Source organism: Tursiops truncatus, chromosome 6 (assembly GCF_011762595.2).
Source record: "Tursiops truncatus isolate mTurTru1 chromosome 6, mTurTru1.mat.Y, whole genome shotgun sequence".
Classification (NCBI taxonomy): Eukaryota; Metazoa; Chordata; class Mammalia; order Artiodactyla; family Delphinidae; genus Tursiops; species Tursiops truncatus.
The window spans coordinates 42,145,432-42,165,486 of NC_047039.1; the positions used below are offsets into that span (position 1 = coordinate 42,145,432).

Sequence of the window (20,055 nt, forward strand, 5' to 3'; positions counted from 1 at the left end):
ATCTGTGTATATGCTGTCTACAAGAGACCCACCTCAGACCTAGGGACACATACAGACTGAAAGTGAAGGGATGGAAAAAGATATTCCGTGCAAATAGAAATCAAAAGAAAGCTGGAATAGCAATACTCGTATCAGATAAAATAGACTTTAAAATAAAGAATGTTAAAAGAGACAAGGAAGGACAGTACATAATAATCAAGGGATCAGTCCAAGAAGAAGACATAACAATTATAAATATATATGCACCCAACATAGGAGCACCCAAATACATAAGGTAAATGCTAAGAGCTATAAAGAAAATCAACAGTAACACAATAATAGTGGAGGACTTTAACACCTAACTTACACCAATGGACAGATCATCCAGATAGAAAATTAATAAGGAAACACAAGCTTTAAATGACACAATACACCAGATAGATTTAATTGATATTTATAGGACATTCCATCCAAAAATAGCAGATTACACTTTCTTCTCAAATGCACATGGAACATTCTCCAGTATAGATCACATCTTGGGTCACAAATGAATCCTCGGTAAATTTAAGAAAATTGAAATCATATCAAGCATCTTTTCCAACCACAATGCTATGAGATGAAAAATGAATTACAGGGGAAAAAACGTAAAAAACACAAACACATGGAGGCTAAACAATACATTACTAAATAACCAATACATCACTGAAGAAATCAAAGAGGAAATCACAAAATACCTAGAGATAAATGACAACAAAAACATGACGATCCAAAACATATGGGATGCAGCCAAAGCAGTTCTAAGAGGGAAGTTTATGGAAATACAATCCTATCTCAAGAAACCAGAAAAATCTGAAACAAACAATCTAATCTTACACCTAAATGAACTAGAGAAAGAAGAACAAACAAAACCCAAAGTTAGTAGAAGAAAGAAATCATAAAAATAAGAGCAGAAATAACTGAAATAGAAACGAAGAAAACAACAGCAAAAAAATCAATGAAACTTAAAGCTGGTTCTTTGAGAAGATAAACAAAATTGATAAACCTTTAGCCAGACTCATCAAGAAAAAGAGGGAGAGGACTCAAATCAATAAAATTAGAAGTGAAAAAGGAGAAGTTACAATGGACAACACAGAAATACAAAGCATCACAAGAGACTACTGCAAGCAACTCTATGCCAATAAAATGGACAACCTGGAAGAAATGGACAAATTCTTAGAAAGATACAAACTTCTGAGACTGAACCAGGAAGAAGTAGAAAATATTAACAGACCAATCACAAGTAATGAGATTGAAACTGTAATTAAAAATCTTCCAAAAAACAAAAGTCCAGGACCAGATGGCTTCACAGGTGAATTCCATCAAACATTTAGAGAAGAGCCAAAACCCATCCTTCTCAAACTCTTCCAAAAAATTTCAGAGGAAGAAACACTCCCAAACTCAATGTATGAGGCCACAGTCACCATGATACCAAAACCAGACAGAGATAGTACAAAAAATGAAAATTACAGACCAATATCACTGATGAATATAGATGCAAAAATCCTCAACAAAATACTAGCAAACAGAATCCAACAGCACATTAAAATGATCATACACCATGATCAAGTAGAATTTATCCCAGTGATGCAAGGATTCTTTAATATATGCAAATCAATCAATGTGATACATTATGTTAACAAATTGAAGAATAAAAACCATATGATCATCTCAATAGATGCAGAAAAAGCTTTTGACAAAATTTAACACCATTTATGATAAAAACTCTACAGAAAGTGGGCATAGAGGGAACCTACCTCAACATAATAAAGGCCATGTACAACAAAGCCACAGCAAACATCATTCTCAATGGTGAAAAACTGAAAGCATTTCCACTAAGATCAGGAACAAGACAAGGATTTCCACTCTCACCACTATTATTCAACATAGTTTTGGGAGTCCTAGCCACAGCAATCAGAGAAGAAAAAGAAATAAAAGTAATACAAATTGGAAAAGAGGTAAAACTGTCACTGTTTGCAGATGACAAGGTACTATGCATAGGGAATCCTAAAGATGCCATTAGAAAACTACTAGAGCTAATCAATGAAGTTGGTAAAGTTGCAGGATACAAAATTAATACACAGAAATCTCTTGCATTCCTATTCAATAACAACAAAAGATCAGAAAGAGAAATTAAGGAAACAATCCCATTCACCATTTCAACAAAAAGAATAAAATACCTAGGGATAAACCTACCTAAGGAGATAAAAGACTTGTACTCAGATTACTAAAGACAATGATGAAAGAAATCAAAGATGACACAAACAGATGAAGAGATATACCATATTCTTGGATTGGAAGAATCAGTATTGTCAAAGTGACTATACTATGCAAAGCAATCTACAGATTCAATGCAATTCCTACCAAATTACCTGTGGCATTTTTCACAGAACTAGAACAAAAAACTTATGGACACCAAGCAGGGAAAGTGGTGGTGGGTGGTCGTGGTTGTGGAATGAATTGAGAGATTGGGATTGACATGTATACACTAATATGTATAAAAGAGATAACTAATAAGAACCTGCTGTATTAAAAAATAAATAATAAAATTCAAACAAAAAAAAGAAATTACTGCTGGGATTATTGCAAACCAAAGTCTGGATGCAAAAACAATTTACAGTTGAACACCATGTGATAAGACAAAAAACATGTCTACTGAACAAAATTAATGAAACAATGGGCAAATGTCTGAATAAATAGTATTTTGAGATTAAATTTTAGGAGGCAGAATAAAATGGTTCCTGGGAATATTTTCATTTATGTGGACCTTCTCAGGAAAGGAAAGTATTACCCATTAACTCTTTCCTCCTGGTATTTACATCTCCCCTCTCTATCAGCAAGGTGAATGCTCCAAAGTTGCAGTGCTCTGATTCTTTTTTTTTTTTTTTTGAATTTTATTTTATTTATTTTTTTATACAGCAGGTTCTTATTAGTTATCCATTTTATACATATTAGTATATATATGTCAATCCCAATCTCCCAATTCATCACACCACCACCACCCCCAAGCCACTTTCCCCCCTTGGTGTCCATACGTTTGTTCTCTACATCTGTGTCTCTATTTCTGCCCTGAAAACCGGTTCATCTGTACCATTTTTCTAGGTTCCACATATATGCGTTAATATATGATATTTGTTTTTCTCTTTCTGACTTACTTCACTCTGTATGACAGTCTCTAGATCCATCCACGTCTCTACAAATGACCCAATTTTGTTCCTTTTTATGGCAGAGTAATATTCCATTGTATATATGTACCATATCTTCTTTATGCATTCATCTGTCAGTGGTCATTTAGGTTGCTTCCATGTCCTGGCTATTGTAAATAGTGCTGCAATGAACACTGGGGTGCATGTGTCTTTTTGAATTATGGTTTTCTCTGGGTATATGCCCAGTAGTGGGATTGCTGGGTCATATGGTAATTCTATTTTTAGTTTTTTAAGGAACCTCTATACTGTCCTCCAGAATGGCTGTATCAATTTACATTCTCACCAGTGGTGTAGGAGGGTTCCCTTTTCTCCACACCCTCTCCAGCATTTGTTGCTTGTAGATTTTCTGATGATGCTCATTCTAACTGGTGTGAGGTGATACCTCATTGTAGTTTTGATTTGCATTTCTCCAATAATTAGTGATGTTGAGCAGCTTTTCATGTGCTTCTTGGCCATCTGTATGTCTTCTTTGGAGAAATGTCTATTTAGGTCTCCTGCTCATTTTTTTATGGGTTGTTTGTTTTTTTAATATTGACCTGCATGAGCTGTTCATATATTTTGGAGATTACTCCTTTGTCCGTTGATTCATTTGCAAATATTTTCTCCCATTCTGAGGGTTGTCTTTTCATCTTGTTTGTAGTTTCCTTTGCTTTGCAAAAGCTTTTAAGTTTCATTAGGCACCATTTGTTTATTATTTTTTTTAAATTTCCATTACTCTAGGAGGTGGATCAAAAAAGATCTTGCTGTGATTTTTGTCAAAGAGTGTTCTTCCTATCAGTGCTCTGATTCTTATCAGGGAGGAAAAGACCAGCAGCACACTGACTGTCACAAAGAGAATGTGGTTATGACACACCACAAGTTCTTCATAGTTCTGCCCTCCTCAACTTCTTCCCCATTCTCCATCTTGTCCCATAGATGATTATCATCTGCAGATATGCATGCACAGGTGGCTTCATTGCAATAGGAAGGAGGAGACCATTACTTTCTGAATAAGCAACTCCTGCAAAAACTGCAAGGCAGAAGGGACCGTATTTTGAAGTCAGATATCCAAGTTTTACATGGAGTTATATTTGATTACATATCCCAAGTGCTACTTCATTCTCCTTAACAATGTCACATTAAATATTAATATTGAATAGCATATTAAATTCATAAAGTAAATTTTATCTTTTTTCATAATCTTTTCTCTTCAAGGGAATTTCATGACTGCCTAGACTCAGTTTGCAGTCCACTTACTTCTTGTTTTGGTATAGAGTAAATTCTTTAACATCTCTGCACCTCAGTTTTTGTATCTGTCGTGTAGTTATAATAGTACTTTCTAATGTGTCACTATGAAGATTAAATGAAATGCTATACATGGAACTCTTAATATAATACCTAACATAAGGTAACTATTCAATAATTAGATATCATTATTGGTACCCTAAATACTAGCTTCCAAAATTACATGCCCTTCTTTCTGAGAAGCCATCAATAAATTATTTTTACTCCACATCTTAATAGGGAGCAAATAGAATTAAGGATTGCCCTGTGTACTAATGGTTCTTTTGAAATGAAAGAGCTGCACTAGACTCTCCCTGTTTCTATCTCTGTCCGTCAAATGTAGGTAATATTTGCTCAAGGTTGTTCCTCTCCCTGAGGGCAATTTTGGAGAAAATAATGTTGGTGTCTTTATACTCACCAGGCCACATTTTGCTAGTGAATAGGGTCACCATACTTTATACAAACAAACAAACCAAAAAACTGAACCTGGATCCACATGTTCTTTCTAATTTTGTTTCTCAGCAGTGGCTTCAAGAAACTTCCTGTTTCTCTACACAAGACACACCTGAGAAGATCTTATGTGAGGTGAGGATCACTTTTCCTCTGCTCCAGTTTCTTCATCTGGATCTCTTGGACCAAGTGTCTTTGATTGGAGGCAAATAGTGAGTATAAGGACCCACAGTGACCTCAAGTCGAAGATTACAGGTTAGTAGAATATAAGCCCTGTGTTTTGACATTGGTAGGTGCTTTCTCATCTAGTAGAAAAGGTACTGTCAGTCAAAAACCTGGGCTGGGAAATAAGGGGTGAATTATATCTAAAAAGTGTTGTGACATGAAGATTGGAAAGAGGTGCTTAATTTGGCTGTTGTGCAAAAATATTCTGTACTACTGCTGGTGACTCACAAATAGAGCCGAACTTGGTAGACTTTTACATATGTGTCTCAGTATTTCAATAGGATATTAACTGATTCTCACAAACCTCTTGTGAACCCTCATTTATTTTAAAACTCGTTTGTACTTACAAAACATCCATCTGTTCTTAATTGCTATTTCAATATTCTTGCCACATTTTTTCATATAGATTTTTTTCCCCTCATTTACCATTTGCTATTTGGAGGAAGGCATTATGATGAGAAAGAATATACTAAAAGGATGAGAAAATGGCACATTTCCTAGCATCAACTTGCTAGGCATTTAAGGGAATTTGAGAAAGATACTTGTCCTTTAAAAAAATTAAGTTTTCCTGTATAATGTATATTTAACTAGTAGAGCTATAGGAGAATTTCAGTTGCTTTCCTGCTTTGTCTTTCAGGAGGCTCTTGCTTCTCTATGCCAGCCCAAATCACCTATAAATCATACACCTCCTGGTCTTGGATAGGAGCAATTGATCATGGGAGACATTGTAATAGAATGGCTAAGAACTTTCAGTTCTTGATCTAGAAATTCCTGAGTTCAAATCCAGCTTCTGCCAGCTACTTTGTAATTAAGTGTCCTTGGGGAAATTATTTTGCCATAGCTTATTCTTCCTCCTCTGGAAAATAATCATAGATACTATTCCAACACACACACACACAAATTGCTATAAGAATTAATTGAGATGACTTATGTAAAAACCAGAATACTGGCAAAAATTGCCAGGAAAGTGCTCAAAAATGTTAACTTTTTAAATTATTATTGAAAAATCAACAGACCCAAGAAAGTCTGATTCTTTACTTCTGTCAGTCGTTTTCTAAACTCCTGCATTTGTTACCTAGACTTTGATGCCTCTTTTTCTTTCTCTCCTTTTTTCTCTTTCTCGTGCACACATTCGCGTGCGCGCGCGCGCATGCACACACACACACACACACACACACTTTGACTTTGTCTGCCTTTCAAGCTTGGAATCTCCTCTTACTTCATGTGATAACTCAATGTTCAATTACTGAGCAGCCCAAATTCTCTTTTAGGATAGCCATTTGCCAGAGTCTACTCAGATCATTAAAAATAGCAAAACAAACAAACAAAAAAATCCCAAACATCCAAATATTGCCTGTCTCCATTGACAAGACAAAGAAAATATAGACGTATACCTCTTATCCATACATCCACATCCTTTTGTTTTAATCTCCTTTTGTTTTAATGGTTTGGATAATTAGCTGTCATCAAACTGAAGAAACCATAGTAGCCACCTCCTCGTTAAAATAACAGAATATAGTTAGAAATGAGAATTCTTCTTCCTTCACTCTCCTTCATCAATCATGGGGGTTTAAGTTATGGGTACTCTTTTGAAGTTAAATTTGAGCAGAACAGAATCCTAAAATCTCTTCACTTTTAACACATGTCCAATTCCTTAGCCCATAAGTTACATACCATACTCCTTATGGTACATTTTTACAGAGAAAAAGTAGAAGATAAATCAAGACCAAAGATTTCTTTATTCTCATTTCCAAGATAATGCTTATAGATTTGCTTATATATGGCACTGTAGATTTAAGGAAAGGCTACTAAATGAAGGGTCAGTGACTTAGATTTTATCCCCAGCCCAGATGCCAAATAACTACTGTTTCGGTTCTCACTTAGCATTTGCCTACCTCAGTATCCTCCACTGTATGATAGGGTTGCATTAATTGAGGAATTTGTCTATCTATCTTGTCTATCCAATGAGCCATGATACTTGGTAAGAAATACTTATATATTTATGATTCATACTTGGTACCATTTATAAAATAATCTACAGCTAATGTCTTGATATCTGTCTGTCTGTCTATCTAGATAGGTAGATTTGGATATAGATAGATGATAGATAGGTTAGATAGATAGATAGATAGACAGACAGATATATTCCATCTGATTTGGCAAGTCTAAGTGGAAATAATGTGACAGTTAACTTCCTTTTAGGTTTTTGTACAAAACAGTGGTGGCACATGCAATCCCATATGTCTTATCACCACTGAGTAAATTTTCCTCAAAGAATTTTAAGCCTGTCTTTGATTTGTGGTCAGAATTTTAAAATATATATATATTTCCTTAATTTTCTTTTGAATCCATTTCCAGCTCCCTGTACAGAAGAAAAGAACAAAGAAATTAATTTTAAAAGTCCTCATCAAAATTCTAGTAACTACAGTCTCGCACAGCAGGAGATATTTTAATTCACATTATGGTTATTATTTATTGATCTTTCATTATTAATTAACATTTCTCAATAGATTAAAATAATGAACTTTCTATAAAACATCAAAGAATGACTAAATAATGTAATGATATGTGTATATTAAATAATTCTGCAGGCACTAAACCATGGACATTTATTTTCAGAATACCTAGAATAGCTTTTCAAATGATCCTAAGCTCTCCTGAATATAGATAAAAGGAACTTTCATTTAAAAAAAATAATATATTGTTCCTTTTTTTATTAGAGTGCAAATGGAAAAAAAAAATACAAAGTCAAACAAATAAAACCTCTTTCTGGGCTTTGTTTAAGGCTGAAACATTGGAAATAACATTTATTCTGATCATTGCATAGAATAGGGAAAGGTAGGGGCTTCAAAAGTTTTAGATGGGTTTAGTGATCAGAGGGATAGATGTACGTCCTGCATTTATATAACCCAAAATGTATAAACCACCCATAAAAATATACCCATCATTCATTGAAATTGAAAGCGCCTATACATAAAATGGTTGCCTAAAGGGAAAACAACCACCAAAGGATGGGGAAGGGGGCAGGGGGGAAGGGAATGAAAAAGGGAAAAAGAAAGAACAACTAACACTATTATTACTCAAACCATGTAGGACTTGGAAGGAGCAAAAGAAGTAGCTAAATCAAACACTTAGCTGGAAAGGAGAAACAGAAAGCAAACAGAAAAGAATCCAATTACTTTATGTTTGTTTTTGTAAATGGTTTTTCTGTAAGAGGAAAAAGAAAACTATTTTGACTTGTTTTCCTCTGTACTGTACTGCTGAGAGCAGCCGGTACCTTATGAGTAAGTCCAAGTGACTGCTGATACTTCTGTTAATGCTAATTAACCTCCTGCTACAAATATCAACAAACCCACATCTGAGCTTTGTCTGCACGTCATTCTACTCTCCTCGTTTTAATTTGAATTGCCATAGTCACCATTAGTTGCTACTTATTAGGTGGAATCAGATCAGCAGTTGAGAAAAAAGATGATAGCCAGGGTCACACTGTCTGTTATTTTCCAGACAGCAAAGAAACAAAGGCTTACACTGGCTTCAAGAAGTCAAAACATAGTTTCTATAAGGAAAGACAAATAGGAAATTCATGTTTGGGGTGTGGGGGCTGAGATTTTTCCTGAGAATACTTGGATTTAATGGTTAGACTCCTATCTGAAAACAGCAATATCGATGACATTAGAAATTCACACATCTGGGTTATTTCAAATGCGATGCATGTACTTTTGAGAAGTATGGTGAGGGCTCTCTCAAATTCCAGTAATTTTGCATAAATTCTTTTGAATTCTTTGCTCAATTCAGATAAATCTGAATGTGCAGGCTAAAGGGAAAAGAAGTCTTCAGTTTTTCCTTCCCTTAACTGCTCTCCAAGGTTGGAGCAAAGTCAGCACTGAGTCCTCCACTACAACAGTCGCTTAAAGCCATACGTGGGGGGAAATGATCCTGACATTTAAATGCTGCTACTGGCCTGGGTTTCCTCTCAATGCTTCCCCTGCTGTGCCCCTTCTATTCCTTTTAAATTTTCAGTCTTCTCAGGACAGATAGATTTCAGCCAAGAAGCCAAGGAAAACCATCCCATCCCATCTAGGAACAGGCTTTCTACCGGAGAACTTTCTTCACAGATCTTTATCTGAATACATATTTGTCTACCCTAAATGTCTAATAACATCTTGCATCAGTACCCTGCCTGTGATGTCCTTTCAGTTGGTTGAGATATACTTGTAGAACTTGAAGCCTCGTTCCAGGATAACTGTGACATGTACCGTGTTATTCTCTGGCAAATTCTCAATAGACATTCCAGTGTTCTCCCTTTCTATAAACCTTCCAGATGATCTAATTCCTGATCATATGCATGTGCTGTTATCATTCACAACATAATATTTTAGTGTGGTTGACGGTAATTAAGAAATTCTTGGTTAAATTGTATTGCTTAAGGCACACAATATAGATGGCATTACTCCCATGAAAAGCTTGCCTTGCTCTCTGAGTGACAGCTCACTACAGCTGATACAACCTAGAAGTATAGCAGCATTAATGGCATTGGTTTCCCAAGGTAAAAGGTGTTTTTTTTTCCATTAAATCATCTATTATTTCGATGACTTTGGAAATCTTAGAGCCCAGTTTCATTATCTGAAAAATGGGCATGGTAGTGTCTGCTCTGCCCAGCATGTGGGCTGGATATGAGAACTCAGTACTGTGAAGTATATAAAGTAACTTGATAAATTCTAAAGATCACAAAAGGCACTCAGATCACTGTTATTTGTAATCCTGTAAAGGAATCACAGACTCAGTCCAGAGTGGATCAAGCACCTTTGGAGTAGAGTAGAAAAAAAGTAGAAACTTCTTTCCACCAGTCTTTGTCAAAGCTCTACCTGCTCGATCTATCTTTAATGTACTCTTCTGAAAAGTTTTCTGAATCCTTAAAATGGATCCATGGTCTTCCTGCACTGAACGCCCAGTGGGTAGTCTCCCTCTTTGTTACGGCCTTTCTTATCAGCACCCTTCTCCTACCCATCTGATTAGATGTAAAACTTTTGAGGGCAGATACTCCCTCTTTCCAATCCCTGTATCTCCACATCTAGAACCATGCAGGGCACATAATGACACTCATTGAAACTTTGTTTATCTAAAGTGTACTGATTCAAGGGAAGTCTAATAAAACATTATTATTAGACAGGTATCATTTCATTTTATTTATTTTTTCATTGGAGTATAGTTGCTTTACAATGTGTGTTAGTTTCTGCTGTACAATGAAGTGAATCAGCCATATGTATACCTATATCCCCTCCCTCTTGGACCTCCCTCCCCACCTACCACATCCCACCCATCTAGGTCACTACAGAGCACCGAGCTGAGCTCCCTGCGCTATACAGCAGGTTCCCACTAGCTATCTGTTTTACACATGGTAGTATATATATGTCAAACCTAATCTCCCAATTCATCCCACTCCCCTCTCCTCACTGTGTCCACATGTCCATTCTATACATCTGCATCTCTATTCCTGCAATGCAAATAGGTTCATCTGTACAATTTTTCTAGATTCCACATATATGTGTTAATATACAATATTTGTTTTCCTCTCTCTGACTTACTTCACTCCGTATGACAGACTAGCTCCATCCATGTCTCCACAAATGACCCAATTTCGTTCCTTTTTATGGCGGAGTAATATTCCATTGTATATATGTACCACATCTTCTTTATCTATTCATCTGTTGATTGACATTTAGGTTGCTTGCATGCCCTGACTATTATAAATAGTGCTGCAATGAACATTGGGGTGCATGTGTCTTTTTGAATTATGGTTTTCTCAGGATATATGTCCAGTAGTGAGATTGCTGGGTGATATGATACTCCTAGTTTTAGCTTTTTACGGAACCTCCATACTGTTCTCCGTAGTGGCTGTATCAATTTACATTCCCACCAACAGTGTAAGAGTGTTCCCTTTTCTCCACACCCTCTCCAGAATTTATTGTTTGTCGGTTTTTTGATGATGGCCATTCTGACTAGTGTGAGGTGATACCTCATTGTAGTTTTGATTTGCATTTCTCTAATAATTAGTGATGTTGAGCATCTTTTTATGTGCCTCTTGACGATCTGTATGTCTTTGGAGAAATGTCTATTTAGATCTTCTGCCCATTTTTTGATTGGGTTTTGTGGGGGTTTTTTGATATTGAGCTGCATGAGCTGTTTGTCTGTTTTGGAGATTAATTCTTTGTCAGTTACTTCATTTGCAAATATTTCCTTCCATTCTGAGGGTTGTCTTTTTGTCTCATTTATGGTTTTCTTTGCTGTGCAAAGCTTTTAAGTTCCATTAGGTCCTATTTTTATTTTCATTACTCTAGGAGGTGGGTGAAAAAAGATCTTGCTGTGATTTATGTCAAAGAGTGTTCTTCCTATGTTTTCCTCTAAGAGTTTATAGCATGTGGGCTTACATTTATGTCTTGAATCCATTTTGAGTTTGTTTTTGTGTATGGTGTTAGGGAGTGTTCTAATTTCATTCTTTTACATGTACCTGTCCAGTTTTCCCAGCACCACTTATTGAAGAGGCTGTCTTTTCTCCATTTTATATTCTTGCCTCCTTTGTCATAGATTAGGTGACCATAGGTGTGTGAGTTTATCTCTGAGATTTCTATCCTGTTCATTTCTGGTTTTGTGCCAGTACCATACTGTCTTGATTACTGTAGCTTTCTAGTATAGTTTGAAGTCAGGGAGCCTGATTCCTCCAGCTCTGTTTTTCTTTCTCAAGATTGCTTTGGCTATTCGGGGTCTTTTGTGTTTCCATATAAACTGTAAAAATTTTTAGTGCTAGTTCTGTGAAAAATGCCATTGGTAATTTGGTAGGGATTTCATTCAAAAACCATATGATAATCTCAGTAGATGCAGAAAAGAGCTTTTGACAAAATTCGACACCAATTTCTGTTAAAAACTCTCCAGAAAGTGGGCATAGAGGGAACCAACCTCAATGTAATAAAGACCATACACAACAAACCCACAGCAAACATCATTCTCAATGGTGAAAAACTGAAAGCATTTCCTCTAAGATCAGGAACAAGACAAGGATGTCCACTCTCGCCACTCTTAGTCAACATAGTATGGAAGTCTTAACCATGGCAGTCAGAGAAGAAAAAGAAATAAAAGGAATACAAATTGGAAAAGAAGAAATACAACCATCACTGTTTGCAGATGACATGATACTATACATAGAAAATCCTAAAGATGCCACCAGAAAACTGCTAGAGCTAATCAATGAATATGGTAAAATAGCAGGATACAAAATTAATGCACAGAAATCTCTTGCATTCCTATACACTAAAATGAAAGATCAGAAAGGGAAATTAAAGAGAGGTATCATTTTAAAAAGGTTAGTATTGATAATGATGTAATGATGAGCTTAGAAAACAGTAGTTTGGTAGTTGAAATATTAACATGAATTCAAGGTCCAAGTGAATTACTATTATGAATTCACTCATTTGTTCAAGAAATATTCACTAAGCCCATTTTATGTGAAAGGGTTGTTTTAAATTCTATTATAAAATAAAATTCTATAAATACCTTTAAAACTAAGGAAGTGTATCATATTCTATTTCACAAAATGGAAAGGAAGTATGGATTTTAGCAGTAGTTACGTTTTGGGAGTTTCCTGGTGTCTTTATCTCCTGAATATTTGCACAAAAAGTACTTTTGGAGCAGACGTGAAATCACATAAGATAGCTGGACTGATCAGTATCTGCAAAAGAGCTATAGGCAATGTTTTCACACATATATAGACTATGAAGCTATACTTTTACAGAATATAGCAATTGTCTGGTGTTGTTCTTGTGTCTGATAAAGCTATAACTTATTCAGAAGGAACTTAGGGTAGCAAAGAAATATATGGTTCTTCAGAAAGAAAGAGAATCAAGTCCGAAGGGATTTTATGCAACATTGGACGTATTATTGCTTTCCTTTAAGTAAGTATTTCTAATTACCTATTCCAAAGAAATAAAACAGTAACTTGAGCAACAAAGTGGGAAATTTTTTTTTCCATTTCAAAATTCTTTATCATTTTCATGCAGGTGTACCATCATTAAAACAATATGCTTTTTCTTTTATTTTTTTCAGGCTCACATATGAGTTAAGCATTAAATTTAGTCAGAATCTGATTTCTTTTCAGCCCAGTGTCTACAAAAACTAGAATGTGTCATAAATAGATACGATTCTATTCTAAGGTTTTAGTGGTCATGGGGTACAGAAAAAAGCCTGGAGACTTACTTTTTCCTCCGATGGTTCTGCTTTCCCAGAGTCCCTGTGGTCTGATGCTAATTATTTGGGGGTTGTTTGTATTCGTGGGCCTATTAATGGCAGATCTTTACAGGGAGTAGATTTGCAGCAATTAAGGACTAGATTTTTGAAAGCTCACTCATTCTCTGTTTGTATTTCCACCCTCTCCTCAGTGGGGAGAAGACCAATGGGTGTAATTATGGACTCCAGCTCTAACACCAGCCAGTACTCTGCCTTGGAGTCAGTCCCTCCCCATAGCTGAACTTCAGTTTCCTTATCTGTGAAATCAAGATAGCCACACCTACTCTCATACTTTAGTATAAGGACCAAATGCAATAGTAAATGTGAAAGAGGAACTCATAGTTCAGCACTTAAGTGATGATAATGCCCTTCCTTTTTTTTTAATCTTTACCTTTCAACCAGTTTTCAGAGAATGAAGATAAGATTCTGTTGAAAGATAGGACCAAGACAGTGGAAGCCAGTGCAAATCTACTCTGAGGTATTAGTGTAAGCATGTAGCACTCTGCTCCAGCAACTGGGCAGATCCTGCATTAAACATATTCTCTTTGGAGTCATATTGAAAGACTCAACATGAACCACTAAGGTGATCAATCCCCACTATACTACTTTAAACATTTTTGTAGCATCAGAACAATATTTGTCAAGGAGAGGAATAATGGAGTCCTTGTTGTTGTCATAGAAGTTAAAGAGCTACCTTTTTTTTTTTGGAAAATATCTTTAAAATTTGAAGTGAGACTTAAGTGTATGGGAAGCAGAGAACAGAAGATGGACTAGAATATAAAAGTTCCGTGCAGGCAGAGGCTGCTGTTCCTCAAGGAGACCGGGTCTGCGTAGCAGGCCTATGATTTCCATGGTGTCGAGCTGCTGTAGACTTATTAGCAAGCAGTTACCTTTTTCTCTAACACTTCCCTATCTGACCTCAGTTTTCAGGAACAGACAAACAAAAGGGTGGCAAGGGAAAGAGCCCTAACTTTCTGTAGTTTGGAGGGAATCTTCACTAGCATATAATCCAACATCCCAGTTTATCTCTGAAATCCTTCTACAACTATAGATCAAGATAGCTCTCAATCTTATGCCTGGGTATTCACTGTTTCCTAACTTGGTAGCTCTGGATGTTTCAAGGCACTTCTTTATGTTCAGAAACTTTTCTCATTATGGCTTCCACCTTTACCCCTCAAGTTTACTCTTGGGAGGATTAAACAATTGTCTAATTATTCTTTTCAAAAATGTCTTTTAAATACTAAGTTTAAACATGTTTCCATTTCTTTTTCAAGCTAAGCATCTGTACCCTCTTCAAGCATTCTCATGTCGTATGGCATCCTTCACCAAACTGTTTGCATATCCCCAACAATACGTCCTTGCTATTCACACCATCTTTTGAGTGCAGTTATTGATAAACATTAAAAACTGTGGTATGACCAGAACTGAATAGTGTGGCACTAGCCTTTCCTTCATCGTAGGAACTGCCCTATTTTCTCCAAGATACCTATGCTCAGATTATCTTTATTGATGGTTGTAGTAAACTGGTGATTACATGGGCCTGATTTGTTTTTGGTTTTGTTTTGTGGTACGCGGGCCTCTCACTGTTGTGGCCTCTCCCCCGTTGCGGAGCACAGGCTCCGGATGCACAGGCTCAGCGGCCGTGGCTCACGGGCGCAGCCGCTCCTCGGCATGTGGGATCTTCCCGGACCGGGGCACGAACCCGTGTCCCCTGCATCGACAGGCGGACTCTCAACCACTGCACCACCAGGGAAGCCCTGATTTGTTGATGTAATGTCTCTAAACCATTCCCGTGGATGCTGTTGCTTGTCCACATCTCCAATATATGGACTTCTATACTTGTCTTGAGGAACTAAGGAAAGTACAAAATCTTAGGTGTTTTTTTTTTCCCCTGGTTTAATGTTATCTTTTAATATTCAGTCCTTTCCTGCAGTCTATCAACATATTTTTGGTTCAGGAATTCAAAGCATTTACCCTCTCTACCTCATCTGTAAGTCTGATCATTGTGTTTTGCATATGTAAACACAAGTCATTAGTAAATATGCTTAACTTTTGAGATTGAAATGAGTTTTATGGCCTAACAACACATTTCCCTCCAGGTTAGCGTAGATCCTTTAATCCTGAGACCAGGTACAAATCTACCTGATTAAATAAGTATTCAGCACGTACTTCTCCATCTCAAAAAGAGATGAAAAATATTTCCATGACATATCTCATCAAATGCTATATTGAATTCTAAGTCGACTACACTACCACATTCTCTGAATTACTAGATTAGTAACCCCGTTAAAAAGAAACTTTGAAAAGCAATTGAAATGTAGTGCTTATGAGCTTAGGCTCAGAAGTCAAAACACCTAGATTTAAATCCTGACTGTCAATTTCTCACTATGAGAGTTTATGGAATGTCCATAAACTCTCTGTGCCTTGGTGTCCTCATTTGATAAAAAGGAATATTTGCACTAACCTCAAATAGTTGTAAGGTTTAGATGTGTGTGTGTGTGTGTGTGTGTGTGTGTGTGTGTATGAAAAGTGCCTAGCACACTTAATAACAAATATAACTTAATGACAATTTTAATACATTGACATTAGTAGAGATGTATAAAGACATTCCATAACTCAGAACTTGCAGCCGAGTTATAAATTTTGTTTGATGCATGAAAATACAAGAAATAAGGGAAGGAAGAGATTCTTAACAAGGAAAAAATACACGCAGAGTAGATCTGCCCCATGGAGCAGTTCTACTAAGTGGGAGAAGTCAGGTGCTTAAACAGTCTAGAAGTTTCTACATCATGGCAGAAGTCACAGTCTAAGATGTAGAAGCAGCATGTTTCTACATGTGAACTGACTATTGTAACTGTGGATCTAGTGCAAGAAATTAATCGTGGGAATCACAGATCTCAGCCAGCAAATACTGCTCATGTGGGTGGTCTCTATATAGACAGTGAGTTCCCAGTCATCAAGATGCCATTCAGGTAGAGAGATTCAGTCCTTCAGAAAAGGAGATGACAACCAAGGTCAGCCTATGGATGACCCAAAATTCGAACTATTTCTTAGGCTAATAGGCATCATTGGCCTCTGGCCTTCATATAGATTGACTCTCCAAAGGAATTCTAATATGTGAAGTATAAATAACTGCTAACGTCCACACTGAACATTATCCAGAAGACTCTGATTTATGAAATACGTTCCTATTACAGACAAACTTCTGTGAGAACATCAGTCCTTACTCACTGTTATAGCCTTATAACTCAGTGTTTGAAAGGAACTACTCAAGTACCACTCAAGTAAGGGAGCAGTAATATATAAGTAATATTTATCTGTTTTTTATTGTAATAAATAGAATTTCAATATTTTTCTTTAAATTATGGATGATTTTCTACCCACTCTCAATATTTTACTTTTAATTTTACATAGCTCTTACTTTACTTATTTGAGAATCAATGGAAAAAATTATCCCAAGTCCTATATCATTGCTATATTTATTCTCTTAAGACACATTTATAGATAGATCAAGATACTCTAACATTTTTTTCTGATTATGCCATCAAATGCATTTCAAATTTTATGACAAGATCTAGGTTGAGTTTTCGCAGTTGAAAATATGAATACCTTAATGTTTATTTACTTGAGGATATTATTACATATCATTGCCTATGACCTAAACTCAAATGAATTCCTCTTGATTTTAATATTGTATATCAAGAAACACCAATCATTGCTGATGTACATATGAAAAAACGAATCACCTCTATTAATTTCTGTTTATGGTTAGAAGCCAAAAGGTAAAGTACCTAATATTAAATGGAGCTATTTATTTTTTTCCCTCTATTAAAGCACAAGTGTTGTAAATTTCAAAAATAAAATAATTCACACTGTTCTGGGAACAGCTTACTCTCTTTAAGTTAGATAACATAAATTTGTAATGGGAAAACTTTGGACTGGAAATTTCAATTCCCCTTAATCAACTTTCAACAACCTGCATCAGGTACAATAAACTGATAGCATGCACAATAGTCTCCACTTATCCATGGTTTTGCTTTCGTAAGTTTCAGTTATCATGGTCAGCCACGGTCCAAAAATATTAAATGGAAAATTCCAGAAAGAAACAATTCATAAGTTTTAAATTGCAGATCATCTTGAGTAGCAGTGATGCAATCTTGCCCCGTCGGGCACAAGAACCATCCCTTTGTCCAATTCATCCTGCCCATTAGTCACTTAGTAGTCTCTAGGTTATCAGATCCACTGTCACAGTATCACAGGGCTTGTGTTCAAGTAGGCCTTATTTTCCTTAATAATGGTGCCAAAGCACAAGAGTAGTGATGCTGGCAATTCGGTTTGCCAAAGGGAAGCCTTAAAGTGCTTCCTTTAAAGTGAAAAGGTGAAAGATATTGATTTAATAAGGAAAGAGAAAGATCATATGCTAAGGTTGCTAAGATGTACGATAATAAATCTTCTGTCAAAGACATTGTGAAGAAGGAAAAAGAAATTTTTGCCAGGTTTGTTTTTGCACCTCAAACTGCAAAAGTTATGGCCACTGTGTGTGATTAAGTGCTTAGTTAAGATGGAAAAGGCATTAAATTTGTACAATGAAGTATCTTAAGAGAGTGAAAGACTACATTCACATAACTCTTATTACAGTATATTGTTTTAATTGTTCTATTTTATTATTGTTGTTAATCTCTTACTGTGCCTAATTTATAAATTAAACTTTACCATAAGTATGTATGTATAGGAAAAAACACAGTGTATATAGGGTTTCAAGCATCCAATGGGGGTCTTGGAATGTATCCCCTGAAGATAAGGGGGGCTACTATAAACTCGATTTCTTAAAGCAATCCCTGCTATTCATCCATAATAATTTTTAATGATTTGGTATATTCTATAAAGGTATGAAAACAAGTGGACTACTGAGAAGTTCAACATTCCTAAAAGGACTGAAGTTTCTAAAATTTATACCTGCTTAAATGGCTTTCATTGTGAGTTGCTGAAGAAAATCTGACTGGTGATTGGGTGACTATGGGATCAAACTCTTCTAGGTTAAGTTGTCCAATGGGGAAAGGTAAAGACAAGTCTTTCCTGTTGAACATAGTAATGAAACCAAACGGCAGTAAAAGTGGGAAGTTTGGAGAGGTAAATTCAGTTCCATACACTGCAGGTGAACTCACAAATGTGGGTCATAAATGCAGATGAATTCCCATGAACGTAGGAATTGGTAATTTCAGTTTCTTATGGTATATTATGGTCAAGTAACTGGTATTACAGAGAGGGATAGTGACCCCTTCAGTTGAACACTCAGATGAGTTAAAGGATCCCAAGAAGCAATGAAATTCAGGGATGTTTAGGTTTCAGACTGAGAGTCTTGATTTTGTCTGTGCTCTATCACTGGCTAACATTTTCTAACTGGTCAAGTTATTTAACCTATCTATGGCCCTGCTTTCTTATTTAGAAAAGGAGGCTAGTAGTGGGTTGTAGGAAACACTCAATTAATATTTGTTAAATGAAAACATCTTTTAGAATCATCTGTTTTCTCTAATTTACTTATCATGGGAGAGCCAACAGGAGTTGGAGATTAAGAAAAATTGTGTGTCTCCCACCAGTTTAATCTTCTCTCCTCCTAGGCTCATGGTAGCAAGTGTAGAGTTTGCTCTTTCATCTGCTTTTCCTAATCATTTTTAAAAATGTAACTCATGGTATTTCCTGCAACTGAAGGAATTAAAATGATGTAATTTAAAGTATCAGCAATGGGACTAAAAATTTCAAATTTATAAGCATTTTAGCTTTGATATATAAGTACATTTTGAAGGTGTTAGGTATGAAATTTACTCAGATATCATGTTTTATATCTCTGGCAATATTTGATAGTAGCATGTTTAAAGGAAACACAATTATTTTTCTATAGTCATCTGAGTGCAGATATATTTGACTATCTTACCTGGAGAACAAAAGGTGACTATCTGGAAGGAAACAAGTATTCCGAAACTAAAAGGTGCAAAAGTATAAGCAGAGACATGAATGCATAATATGGAAAACAGCCATTTCAGTAAGACATGAAATTTTGTGACCCAGGGAAGTCAAAACTAAAAAGGTTTAATAAGAGTAATGACTGAATCTGCTCATTTCCTTTAGTTGCATAAGATATTATGCAACTATATCATAGACGTTGTGGAGAGAAAAATGCAGTGGTTTTTATTTATTTATTTATTTATTTATGGCTGAGTTGGGTCTTTGTTCCTACACGCGGGCTTTCTCTAGTTGCAGTGAGTGGGGGCTACTCTTTGTTGTAGGTGCATGGGCTTCTCATTGCGGTAGCTTCTCTTGTTGCAGAGCACGGGCTCTAGGCGCCGGAGCTTCAGGAGTTGTGGCTTGCAGGCTCTTGATCACAGGCTGAGTAGTTGTGGCGCACGGGCTTAGTTGCTCCGCGGCACGTGGGATCTTCCCAGACCAGTGCTCGAACCTGTGTCCCCTGCATTGTCAGGTGGACTCCCAACCACTGCGCCACCAGGGAAGTCCTACAGTGTTTTAAAGTAGCAAAAGTTTTTACTTTGGACCAATATATATATTTTTTAATACATGCTAAAAATTCAAGTCTAGTAAGATTTCCTTCAATCTGGGAATAAGA

General features: G+C 36.1%; 1 long non-coding RNA gene across 1 annotated transcript in view; it reads left to right on the forward strand.

The window, feature by feature from the left end:
• LOC117312595 (uncharacterized) overlaps positions 1 to 20,055 on the forward strand; it is a 308,456-nt gene that overhangs the window by 162,914 nt on the left and 125,487 nt on the right. Inside the window, exon 3 of the long non-coding RNA XR_004526988.2 lies at positions 5,007 to 5,069. This is a non-coding gene — a long non-coding RNA (uncharacterized lncRNA). The remainder of the gene's footprint in view (positions 1 to 5,006; positions 5,070 to 20,055) is intronic.